General features: G+C 34.8%; 1 protein-coding gene across 2 annotated transcripts in view; it reads right to left on the bottom strand.

The window, feature by feature from the left end:
- Nucleotides 1–14791, bottom strand: part of LOC149781783 (uncharacterized) — a 143611-nt gene that overhangs the window by 59675 nt on the left and 69145 nt on the right. For both annotated transcript variants that reach the window (XR_016414784.1, XM_089935943.1), the window contains exon 3: nucleotides 4239–4397. The gene's annotated coding sequence lies outside the window, so the exon portion shown is untranslated. The remainder of the gene's footprint in view (nucleotides 1–4238; nucleotides 4398–14791) is intronic.

Raw genomic sequence — 14791 nt, 5'->3', positions numbered from 1 at the left:
CTGTTATTACCAACTAGATATCACAAGCTGTTATAACCAACTAGATATCACAAGCTGTTATGACCAACTAGATATCACAAGCTGTTATGACAAACTAGATATCACAAGCTGTTATGACCAACTAGACATCACAAGCTGCTTTTCAGTGAAACACTTATGGTGATTATCATTATTATTTCAAGAGAAATAGGTGATTAAGAAAATTTTCAAGATGACCAATGTCACACATTCAATGCCTCAATAGCACGATTAGGACCAAGTAGTCATAAGAAGTCATTTACTTAAAAAAATCCACATGTTAATATGACCATTCATTCATGACAAGTAGTGGTAATTATAGTTTCTGGATATATATGGTTGTGACCATACTGATCATTGGATTGACAACATTTTCATTCTGGACCAACTTTAAATACATCCTAAGAAGTCATTTAATCAAAATGTTGAAATGACCATCCATTTTGGATGAGAACCAATAACAAGGTTTTCAAGATGGCTATTCTGGCAGCCATATTGAACATCAAATTAAAACCATTTTAATTTAGGTCCAGCTAGACACCCTAAAATGTCTTTAGAAAATTCACATGTCTATATGACCATCCATTCACATGTCTATATGACCATTCATTCACATGTCTATATGACCATTCATTCACATGTCTATATGACCATCCATTCACACGTCTATGACCATTCATTCACATGTCTATATGACCTTCCATTCAGATGTCTATATGACCATCCATTCACATGTCTATGACCATTCATTCACATGTCTATATGACCTTCCATTCAGATGTCTATATGACCATTCATTCACAAGTCTATATGACCTTCCATTCAGATGTCTATATGATCATTCATTCACAAGTCTATATGACCTTCCATTCAGATGTCTATATGACCATCCATTCAGATGTCTATATGATCATTCATTCACAAGTCTATATGACCTTCCATTCAGATGCCTATATGATCATTCATCCATATGCCTATATGACCATTCATTCACATGTCTATATGACCATCCATTCAGATGTCTATATGACCATCCATTCTGATGGAGTAGCAAAGACATGATTTTCAATACAGCCACTGTGTTGGCCATATAGGATAACAGAGCAGCACCATTTTCATTTAGTACCGACTAGACCCTGGGATGAATGTGTTTGTTAAATTTTATAGCAAACATCCATGTCATTTAGAGGAGTAGTGACAATGGACAGATGGACAAAAGATCAGCCCATAAGGTCTTCTGGCTTATGGCCATTAGAGCTAAAAACAAATTATTTGGTAAGTGTAAAATTAAAGGGTTTCTGTTAGAATGTTTGCAGTAAAAAAAACCAAATAAAATACAGGCATTAATGTCTCAGTCTCAGAAGAAACAGTTTGTCCTGTAATACAGTCACTAACTTCAAAGCCACTCGAGTAATGTAATCAATATAGTAATTATGTTCAAAACCACTCAACATGTTTTAAAGGTTTCTGATATAAACTTATCATAAATGATATAAACTTGTCATTAATGATATAAACTTCTCATGATATAAACTTGTCATAAATGATATGAACATAAATGATATAAACTTGTCATAAATGATATAAACTTGTCATGATATAAACTTGTCATAAATGATATAAACTTGTCATAAATTATATTATTTGGTCTACATCTCATATCAATTTTTTTAGATGTGATCTATTTCCATATTTTTTATTAATGTCTGTAACTGACATGTCCTCTTTACTTTTGTCATGCCATCATTGTTTTCTCCAGCTTTCCAAGAAAATGATAATTTTGGATGCCCTGGAATGAACTCAAGGTTTGAATTTCCAAGAATAGGAGCTTTTAAGGCACCCTAGATTAAACATAATTATTCCTTAATTATTTTAATGTCTTATTTCTTATTCAATATAAAAATACATGATAATTTCAACAGATAAGAGTTGAAATAACATGTTTCTACGTTTCTACACAAAACTTCATCATGGTTGCTTTCTTTTAAATTCCAGCAAAGTTGTATCCAAGAGTACTGTGTATGGCACATTATCTTTTTTTCTATGCCTGCCCCATGTTTAACAGTCCTCTGTGTAGGCTTAAGTAGGGTGTGGTTGACTCTGAAGCATACTGTCCAATGGGACTCGGAGACCTCAACCTTTGATCAAGATATGTGGCCTTGAACCACCTGTAAACTAAATGTGCAGAAACTTATATTTTGTTTTAGTCTTAATATGACAGTGACCTCTGACCTTTAGACCCCAGAATCCATAGGTTTCTTTATTACCTTAAGAGCAAGCTATTCACAAAACTTGGTCAAAAATTTTACTCTAGAATAAAAGTTATTCTAGAGAACATTTTTTTGTTGGAGCCACCATGGCCCTAACCACTGACTGTTTCATCCCAATATTAAGAGATCTCTTCCATACCTTAAAAGCAAGCCCTCCACAAACTTTGGTCAAGGTTACATGTCAAGAATAAAGGTTATAATGCAAATCCCATTGTTTTTACACTCAGTCACAGTGACCTTGACCTCTGGACCCCAAATTCAAAAGCTGCTTTCTCACACAATTTGTAAGTTATTCACAAACTTTGATGAAGGTACTGAAATTTTTGTGCATAAACCTTTTGACTCCTTTCTGTCAGTGACTTCTGAACAAAAATATCAATTGGCTTTCTCTTACCCTAATGCAAGCCATCCACGATATTCTGTCCAAGTTTGTCATGTGAAATTCATGTTATGGTATGGAAACCATTTATCATCTTTCTATCACTGTGACCCTGGAAATTGACCTTTGAACCTCAAAATCCAAAGGTCTATTTCTTATCAAACGACATGTTTTAGTGGATGTATCTGGTCAATAACTGAAGATTTATTGGTAAAATATTCTAATGCTTTCACAATTGAATTTTTTTTTTCCCTATAGGCAAGTACTATAGTTTAAATAAATAATATTTATTAATTCCCACCAGCTGATTAATGCACAATGTGGAAAGGTTTTCCTAGTGTTTGACAATGTGACTATCTTTATGCTGAGGATATTTCTGACGATAATCAAGTTACCTCCACTTTTCAAAATGCTATTAGTCTGTCATCATTGTCTTATCATTGGAGAACAACAGCAGTGTCACAGAACTTAAGGGATATAACAAATTCACTCATAACAATCTCTCAAAATAGCAAAGACAAGAACAATTATTTTAACCCAAAAATGATGGCATCTGAAAATATATACTGTCTGAAAATACAGCAAGTGTCTACAAAATGCCTGATCCCCCCATCCCGGTTTTAATTTAACCACAAATTCTTGCGGCATTGTAGCCTAAGAATTGAAATAGCCACTAAAATTTTTAAAGGCGGTTGCCAAATGGTTACTCAGATATGAAAGTTACTTGAAGCACTGTAAAATGAATAGGTTGTATAGTGATGTGGCAATGAAAAGTACCCTGGCCAAAGATACAACATTGTAACTGACCCACGATGACCTGATGGTAGGATTCAAATCCACACCCTTCTGGATGCCATTCTCTGATGGTAACTTCTAACCCAATATGACTCCTGCATCCTTTAGTTTTAAGACATTCTGGAGGGCATATCAATTTGTATTACATCCCAAACCAATGGGATATTTGGATACATTCTCCTTCTGACTCGTTGTTCTCCTTCTTACACTGCACAAGCTAATTTAATGAGGATAACTCGAGAAATTAAATGTACAATCTTTACAATGATATGTTTCTATGACAAAATTTAACCTGGTTCTTATACATGTGGATGTAGAGAAATAGAATACCACTCACCTCCCTTGATGATTTAGTCAATCTTTCTCCTTCATTCAATTTTGCTAAAATTTCACCCAAAATTAATTTTTTTCTAATATTATCGAAATTATTTTTTAAAACCTCATACATTAAAAGCTAATTTTTTTCAGAAAAGTTATATTATCATCTGAAATACAGTATTCCTGGTAAAAGTAAGAAATAGCAATGTCACTGTAAAGAACAATACATACAGAAAATGTGCATGATTTTCACAAGTAAACTGCTGATGGAGTTTTGGAAGCTGAGTATTATTCTATCATAAAGATTAAATTTACCATGGAAGATGTCTGTTGCCATCAATTTTCTGCTGGAACCCCAAGTATTCCTTTGTAAAAAATGTCCATGTAAAGAGAGCTGTATCCAACTCTTTCAGACAAATTGTTTGAAATGACAGTAGACTATAGGTATTTATATCTACCTTTGATTTTGGCCATCATTATTCTTTCTCTTGCTCTTTTATCCAGGAAAGTTTTGACTGACAGCAAAACAGTAACTAAAGGTCAAAGATCAAATAAGTTAAAGGTGAAGTGGATCAATCAGCTTCCTTGATGTTCAGATTCTAGGTCAGACTGGGCTCCTGAAACAAAGATGTGTAACATTAGATACACTATCCCATTTACACATTTCAACAGGTGTGCACATTCCACACATATCTCAAGTGGAAAGTTCAACTCTAAATTTTTTTCCCAATACATGGGATCACCACAGGGAAACATGCCATATTTAAAAAGCTTATAACTTGGGTCCAATAGTAAACAACAAAGACAACAAAATGTGCCAGCAGGTCAGGGTCTATGCAGTCTGTTCAAGTGATTACAAACTGCATAGATCTAGATTGTATGTGAGAGTAAATCAGAGTATGCAGTTTGTAGTTGGACTTGACTTATAAGCAAGTATAGAGTGTAAACAGTATTATCTAACTGAAATCACAAAGAACATCCATTTCACTCTTCAAAGGCATTTTACAAGCAATGTACTGCCCAAACTCTTTAACATTCAACAAAAGAATTAATAAGAAATTTTAAAATGAAAACAAACAACAGATTGTAATACCTACCATCTATACTCACTTATAAGTCAAATCCAATTGCAACAAAACTCAAAGAGCCTAATCTGCCTTTGCATAATGCATCTGCAGATAAGGGTCGATGTCGTTTGTTCTACTGATTACTCCTAACAAATTTCACAGACACAGATCTGCAGGTGCATCATGTGACTGCAGATCTGGGTCTATGCAGTTTGCAGTTGGACTCGTCTTTTAAGCGATTACACACTGTAAAGCTCTAATTTAAAAATTCCACAGATGTAACTAAAAAACTTGGAAATAGGCCATTAATGTTGAATAGTCTGCCCAGTTTTTCCATATTTCCAGCCACTCAATTTATTCCAACAGAATTTGTTGTTTTGTTGCTGGGGAGGGGGGGGCAGTTCTTGTTTTGTATACATCTTGCAGCCTGTATCTGATCTATAAAGCAAATCTGTAATGAAAAATTAATTTAATACTCACTCTGGGAATCATGAAAACTATATATATATATATATATATATATATATATATATATATATATATATATATATATATATATATATATATATATATATATATACACAAGTGTTAGAATGCTCCATTAAATGCATGGAAAAGAGAAAGAAAAAAAATTGCTATCTGTCTAACCAGTAGCTTTTTCCAAACAAAATGTTAATCAGTGAAAAGAATGTTAACTACCCTCGAAAATACAGACCCACTGAGAAGAAAAATGTTAACTACCCTCTAAAATACAGACCCACTCAGAAGAAAAATGTTCACCCCACTGGCTAATTAACCCTCTGCTTGCTGGAAGCTCCTGAAATCATGCATATCCTACGTCAAAGCCAAATATTTTACATGTACATGTAACTGAGGGAAGGTTTTCCAAACAAAATACCACTAAATCAGAAGATAACATCTTTCCTGCATGGATTAATACTGTTCAACTGTTGCCTAATATCAGTGCTGGTATATCTTCCTTTGTGATTCTTCCCCAACTCTACCTCAACTAAACTGGCTTGTCGACCAATTATACAATCAGCCTTTGAAGTAAAATGGATATGTCAGTTTTTTAATATATAGGTTTATCGTCTATTGGACCTAATGATATCAAACACTCTGAATACAACAAGGGTTAATACTGGCCTCTGATTTATGAATCTAAATATTTGTATCTAATGTAGTGACAAACCAAAATCTTATCCTATAATAAATATACTTGACACAGATTTTATTGCTCCATTTTTATACACTGCCTAGACTTCATCATTGACCTTGACCTACATGTTGGATCACCTCAGACCAAAAGATGAGAAGAAAAAAAACTGTAATATAAATTTCTCTCAATTTGAAGTGTGAATGACAAAGTTTACCAATATATGTCATCTAAAACAAATCTATGTCCATGATGACATCATCATACACACCTGATGACATCATAATATGCACATGATAACATCATCCTATGCACTTAATGACATCATCATACACACTTGATGACATTATACCTTTCATGCTTAAAACATCATTAACATCTGCAATATTTCTGGCAACTTCTTTCTGGGAAAAGCTGGTTTCAATGTTACTTAAGTAACAAATTCAAGTTTATGAGAAATACTATGTCATAAATTACTTTCTAATGAAGGATTTTTTTCTTGGAAACAAAATGTATCGCTACCAAAGATATGGAGCCTTCTTACCAACTGCTATTTCCACTAAACAATTAGAGAAAAAATAATCTACCATTTGTACTGATGTGGCAGGAACTTTGCACATGCATTGGTGTGGAATTAGGAAATCCAGTAGAGGGTCAAAATTTGAGAACAGGAACTTTGCAGATGAATTCTACTAATACTTCCCCAAAACCAAGAGAAAAATTGTTTCAAAGCTATACTTAAAAAAAAAATGATGAGCATCCATTTCTCTTTTCTGGTTTCTCCAGCACATGGAATAGCCCATGTATCTATATGAATATGCATCAATCTACAGGTCATATTGCTATGGTAACAAATATGATATTTTTCTTCCTTTGACAGTCTGGTTTGCTTCTGATACAATATTAGAACGGTGGGCTGAGCCTGAGCTAACATATATTTATTTAACCTTGGGCCAAGGTATTGCCTTAAATATCCATGGAATCCACATTTGATAAAATCTGAAGCAACAGATTCTTTATTATCTCTGGTCTCTGATAGTATACCACTTTGACTCCTATGAACAGCCATGTATTAAATTAGGTGATCTCAGATGATATATTCTTTGACTCCTATGGATGGCCTTGTATTATATTAGGTGGTCTCAGATGGTAAACTCTTTGACTGCTATGGATGGCCTTGTATTACATTAGGTGGTCTAGATGGTACACTTCTTGACTCCCATTGACAGCTTTGTATTATATTAGGCAGTCTCAGATGGTATACTCTGACTCCCATTCAAAAATTGTATTATATTAGATGGTCTCAGATGGTATACCCTTTGACTCCCATTGACAGTCTTGTATTATATTAGACTACTTAGTAAGTAAGAAATTTAGGGAGAAAATAAACTTTTCAACAACAAGCCTAAAAGTGGTTCCAATGTTATATCTATTCTGGTGATTAAACTGCAACTCTGACTGTATTAATATATTTACAATTTTGGAACTTTACCTATCTTAGTAACCTACCTACCTTCCTAACTACCTAAGTAAGAAATGCAAAGAAATTCAAAGATTTTATGGCTTTGTGTGGTTTTTGATTGATAAATTGCATTTGTCGCCAATGAAAATCATGCATCATAGTCATTAATCATCATAAACAGCCTCCTTAATTATACATAATTAAAACATGCAGCAGTACACTGAGTTGCAGTATACAGGTCATGACCCAGTATTCAATGTATGTCAGGCACTGGATGACCTTGCTGATTCCGATTTCTTGCAATATTAGGATTTTGATTTCTTGCAATATTAGGATTTTGATTTCTTGCGAAATTAGGATTTTATAAAAATCTAGTCAAAATATATTACTGCAGGAATGTGAGCATAAACCATTTTCTTCAACTCTGTTGCAAGAAAGAGTTTGAAAACCACTGGAGTTCAAGCTTGTCATACATTACTCCTCATACAACAAAGTGGAACAAAGTAAACAGATTTTGAACTGATTTTAATGTTCTCCCAAGCAAAACAGCTCTGAAAATTAAAATGATTCTACTTGCTTCTCAGTGATAGATTAAAATATACTTTTTTAAATGTTAACCGAGTTATTTTTTTTGGGACAGAACTCAAGATTACACTAAGTGCAATATAATAACTGAAATTTCTCCTTTAAGCTTATATCTACCGAATATGTTGATGATAATTAATTCTGACAATAGGGTACATTAAAAACCTAGTAAATTAAAGTTCTTTGGCTCAGTAACTAGAAAAATTAAATAACTAGTAATCTCTCAGAATATTAATGTCAGGTAGGAATACTGAGATTCTAAAGCTGGTTTAATGTTAAAAGCTATCTGCTTGTTTAATCTTTACCCCCAACATCAGTGTATCAAGTAGCACAGATTTATCTACTTTTCTTAGACTAGATAATAATCAATGACCCATGATGGCTTCTTCATATTACATATGTTCAACTTATTCTAGATAACTGTTACAATGTTTCTGATTGGGTCATACAGTGTGAACTTCTTGGAGTGAGTAACGACCCGAATTGAGCCCCCATGTTTAGCTGTCAACCAAAGTCACAGGTGGAATGTATGGAATTTCAACCCTAGGGTATTTGTTTAATTAGAGAGGTGCAAGAGTACAACTCCTTCTTTAGCTTTTTTACTGAGGCTCCCCGAGGGCGATAATTACTTTTAAAAGAGCTGCTATCATTCTAAACTAACTGAATCTGACACTTTCCGATTATCAAAATGCCAAATTTAATCATAAACTATGATGTCATGGTGTTTAATGTGACTTCATTAATACCACGAAGAAAACCGTTAACAAATTTTATGACAATATCAATCTGATATATTTTTAAGGCAATGTACAACTAACAATGTCTAAAAAATTCCCCTCATCAGAAAAGCTGGACAAAGAAGGTGTCATACCTGAGAACTGGTTTAGATCCACCTATGTGGGAGTATGGGAGAGTGCTCCACAGGATGCAAATGCATATTAAGGTTCATAAATGCACAAGTAACACTGTTGGAGATGCTAACCAAATAAAAAGGTATATATAATCACTGTAGCAAACAAGTAGGCAAATGTGACATAGTAAAGCAAGGTGTTTTGAAATGGTGGAAAACAAATTAAAACGGTGTTAAGAAAAAGCAAATTTATAGATAAATTAAAAATGTGTATCTGCCAATACAATTATTCTAAAACCAATGTTAAACTCTAATATCAACCATGACAATAAACTGGTCAACTGTTAACAGAATTCAGTGAAAATCAATATTGTCCTAGGTTTTGTCAATACACAAAGGTCCATACCAAATTCAGTTTCAATCTATCAAGTCCTACAAGTCACTGAGTGGAAATATTCATGATGCAAAGGAAATTTCAAGTTCAAAACAAAAGTGATAACTCTAATTTTGCCATAACATGAGATTCAAGTGGGCCAGAGATCACTCGCCTGGCTGACACCTGACCTACAGACATATGAATGTACAGATGGCCAAGAAATCAAGGTGGGGGGTAACATCTTCCTAATACCCAAGTCTAGATGGCCAAGAGACCTGGGTGCTAATATATGCATAATATCCAAGTACAGATGGCCAAGAAATCTGGGGGCTAACATCTGCCTAATACTCAAATATAAATGGCCAAGAATTCAAAAGGGATAACATCTGCATAAATACCCAAATATCGATGCCATCTAATCTGGGCACTAACAACTGGCTAATAGTAACCCAAGTCTAGATGGCCAAGAAATCTGGGGGCTAACAACATCTGCCAAATACCCAAATATAGATGGCCAAGAAATATGGGTGGGTGACAACTTCCTAATACCCAAGTACAAATGGCAAGAAATCTGGGGGCTAACATATGACCAATACCAAGTAAAGATGTCTATATCTGGTGGGATCGCATCTGCCCAATACCGTACTGTACATAGCCATGAAATCTGGGGGCTAGTATCCGCCAAAAAAACAAGTATAGATGGCCAATAAATCAACAGGCTAGCATTTTACTAATACCAAAATCTGAGGGATAACGACATCTGCCTAATACCCAAGTAAACATGGCCAAGAAATCTGGGGGCTAACATCTTCCTAATACCCAAGAATCAATGGCATCTAATCTGGGCACTGACATCTGCCTAATACCCAAGTATTGATGCCATCTAAACTAGACACTAACATCTGCCTAATACCCAAGTATAGATGGCATTTAATCTGGACATTAACATCTGCCTAATACCCAAGTATCAATGGCATCTAAACTGGGTACTGACATCTGCATAATACTCAAGTATCGATGACATCTAAAGCAGGCACTAACACCTACCTAATACCCAAGTATAGATGGCATTTAATATGGGCACAAACATCTGCCTAATACCCAAGTATCAATGGCATCTAATGTGGGCACTAACATCTGCCTAATACCCAAGTATCAATGGCATCTAATGTGGGCACTAACATCTGCCTAATACCCAAGTATCAGTGGCACCTAAAGTGGGCACTGACATCTGCATAATACTTAAGTATCGATGACATCTAAAGCAGGCACTAACACCTACCTAATACCCAAGTATAGATGGCATTTAATATGGGCACTAACATCTGCCTTATACCCATGTATCAATGGCATCTAAACTGGGCACTGACATCTGCCTAACACCCAATTATAGATGGCATTTAATCTGGACACTAACATCTGTCTAATACCCAAGTATAAATGGCATCTAATGTGGGCATTAACATCAGCCTAATACCCAAGTATCAATGGCATCTAAACTGGGCACTGACATCTGCATAATACCCAAGTATCAAATGCCATGAAAACAGAGGGATAACATCTGATTAATACTCAAAAATGTGAATTGTTGACCAAATCACCTTGTCAACATTTTGCTGAAATTTCTTCCAATGTGGTTGATTTCATATGTTATGGTTTCAAGGCTTCTCTATTTTGTTGTATCTTCAGCCACAATTAATGGTACAATACCATAGGCCTCTATGCCATGGCACAATACCATAGGCCTCTAAGCTACAGTACAACAATATAAACCTCTATACTATGATACAATATTATAGGCCTCTATGCTATGTTACAATACTTTAGGCCACCATGCCATAGTACTATAAGTCACTATGCCATGGTACAATAATATAGGCCTCTAAGCTACAGTACAATACAATATACCTCTATGCCATGGTACAATACTATAGACCTCTAAACAATGGTACAATACTACAGCCTGCTATGCCCTGGTATGATACTATAGACCTTTATACCATGGTACAATAATATAGACCTCTACGTCTTGGTATATTACTATAGACTTCTATACCATGGTACAATACTATAGACCTCTATACCATGGTACAATACTACAGACCTCTATACCATGGTACAATACAACAGCCTGCTATGCCATGGTATGATACTATAGACCTCTATACCATGGTACAATAATATAGGCCTCAATGCCATGGTACAATACTAAAAACTCTATACCATGGTACAATACTATATACATCTATGCCATGGTACAATGCTAAAGACCACTATGCCATGGTACAATACCACAGGCCTCTGTGCCATGATACAATTTAACATGCCTCTAAGCTACAGTAAAATAATATAGTCCTATATGCCATGGTACAATATTTCATCCCCCTATGCCACGGCACAATGATATAAACCTCTATGCCATGTATAGTTTATCTTGTGCTGAAAAATGGCCTTAAACCCTACAACAACAACCAAAGACTTTTATACCATGGTACATTACTATAAGCCTCTATACCATGGTACAATAATATAGGCCTCTATGCCATGGTATGATACTATAGGCCTCTATGCCATGGTACAATGCTACATGCCTCAATGCCATGTACTACAATAATACAGACCTATATACCATGGTACAATAATATATTCCTTTATGCCATGTTAAAATAGTATAGGCCTCAATGACATGGTACAGTACTATATGCATATATGCCATGGTACAATATAATAAGCCTCTAAGCTATATTACAATGCCATATTACTATATGCCATAGTACAATATTATAGACCTCTATATCATGGTACAATACTATAGGCCTCTATGTCATGGTGCAATAGTATATACATGAATGCCATGATGGTACAGTATTATAGGCTTCTATGCCATGGTACAATATCATAAGCCCCTAAGCTATATTACAATGCTATATGCCACTATGCCATGGTACAATACTATTGACCTCTATACAATGGTACAATAATATAGGTCTCTATACCATGGTACAATACCATTAGACCTGTATACCATGGTGCAGTACTATAGTCCTCTATGCCATGGTACAATACTATAGGCCTCTATACCATGGTACAATACCATAGGCCTCTAAGCTACAATACAATGCTACATACCTAATATGCCATGGTACACTACTATAGACCTCTATACCATGGTTCAGTACTATAGGCTTCTATGCCAGGCTGCTTTATGTCAAAGCTGGTCTAATTTTATTGAGCAGATTTATTATTCAAGGCTTAGCAAATCTTTTTCTTTTTATTAGTAACAGTGGCCATATATGATGGAAGACTGTCTTCTGGTGAAAAACCCCATTACAATATGACTTCCCATTCAGCAGGTGTAATGACATCAAGACTTTCAAGATGGCCACTGTGGCATCATATTGGAATTTAGATTGTTACCATTTTCCTTTAGGACCAACTAGACACCATATGAAATTGTTTAGTGCAAACTCCCTGCTGATATGTTCATCCATTCAGGAGAAGTAGCCATAACAAGATTTTGAAGATGGCCATTGTTGTGGCCGTCCTGGATATCAGATTGGCAACATTTTTATTTAGGACCAATAATACATCGTAAGAAATCTTCTGATGAAAACAAATTGTCAACATGACTTTTCATGCAGAAGAAGTGACATCAAGATTTTCAAGATGTTGTTGTTATATTAGATAGGCACCCTTTTTATCTTCAAACATTAAGACATTGTTAGACATCTTCTGTTAAAATCCCCATACTAATATTTCCATCCAGTAAGGAGAATTAGCAATAATAAAATTTTCAAGATGGCCACTATGGTGGCCGAAATGTATGTCTGAGCACCACCATTTTCTTTTAGGACCAAATAGACCATGGGATTGATACATGACTGTCTTAAGTTTCATGGCAATTCTCCACATAATTTAGGAGGAGTACATGTAGTGATAACAAACTTGTGCTAATGGGTTGTCTATAGACAACAGACTAGCCCATTAGTTCTCCTGGTAGATGATTATTGGAACTAAAATCTAAATTCCATATTACAGTGGTACCTCAGGTTACGAACTTAATTCGTTCTCTCTCTCTCTCGCCTTCGTTCATAACCCGAGGCACTGTTCATTACCCGAGACAAAAAATTTTTGAAGTTGTTGTTCGTAACCCGAATTGTTCGTGACCTGAGGCGTTCGTAACCCGAGGTACCACTGTACTTGTGATAAATGGCACTGAATATATGAAATGACATAAAATAATGTACAGGACATGTAATATAAATAACAAATGTTTCAGGCACTTTAAGAAGGTAATACCTACTAGTATCTGTTAGATTCAATAAATATCAAACATGCTTACAGTGACATAAAAGAATTGCATGTTCAATTAAGCATCCACTGTGTTGTATCTTTAACACTTCCCTTAATACCTCAAGATTTCCAGATTCTTGGAAATTAGCAAATGTGATCCCATTATACAAGAAAGGATGTACAATAAATGTTTTAAAGTATCACTCATAATCACACCTTTGTATTTTGTCCAAGGTGTTTGAAAAATGTGTTGACAAATATTTGCAAAACTATATCTTTCAACATAATATGATTGCACCTAATCAATCAAGCTTTGCACACACTGACTCAACAACAAGACAGTTATTAGATATTTATAATATGACTTGTTTTAACTCTAGTCCATGGAAAGGAAGTTAGAACTGTTTTCTTTGACATTAGTAAAGTTCTTGATCATGCTTAGCATTCTGGATTAGTTGTTAAACTTAAGGAGATCAGCATCTGAGGTAGTCTGCTGTCATGGTTAGAAGAGTACTTGTCATTCAGAAGACAAAGAGTTGTCCTGAATTCCTAACTATCGGATTATCAATCTATAAATACACAAGTCCCTCAAGAATTGATTCTTTTGACTATTACTGGTTTTAGTACATAAAAATGATATTATAAATGATATACAATCATGACTGAGATTATCTGCTGATGATACTACACTATATAGAATCATTGAAAATCCAAATGAGGCAGGCCAAATTCTAAATTCGGACATTCAAAAATCACAGAAAGGGTCCCATCTTTGGCGAGTGACCTTTAACCCAGACAAAACAGAGTCAATGCACATAACACGAAAGCCAAATCCAAATAATTATCCTAAACTGCAGATGCCCCATAAAGACATTCAAGAAGTGTTCCAACATAAGTACTTAGGTACTATATCGACTCGTGATGCTGCACTGCAAGCTCATATCTAGCATTTGTCTGAAAGTTAATATTTGAAGACTTTAAATAATGGTTTGTCCTTGGAAAAAAATGTAAAAATCTTTTATACTTCCCATGTCTGACTATGCTGACTGAATCTGGGATAACTGTAATATGCAAGAAAAAGAATCACAAAAAAAAAAATTTGATGACAATAATGTGACTGCTACCAAGAATGTGGCTTGGACATTATTAAATGGGGAAATAGGTAGAAATTTTAACCTGAACCAAGGATGCTATAAACATAAATCAATTCAACTGTTTAAAA

Source organism: Sinohyriopsis cumingii, chromosome 15 (genome assembly GCF_028554795.1).
Source record: "Sinohyriopsis cumingii isolate HCF-2022 chromosome 15, ASM2855479v2, whole genome shotgun sequence".
NCBI lineage: Eukaryota > Metazoa > Mollusca > Bivalvia > Unionida > Unionidae > Sinohyriopsis > Sinohyriopsis cumingii.
This window is presented reverse-complemented; position numbering and strand designations above follow the sequence as displayed.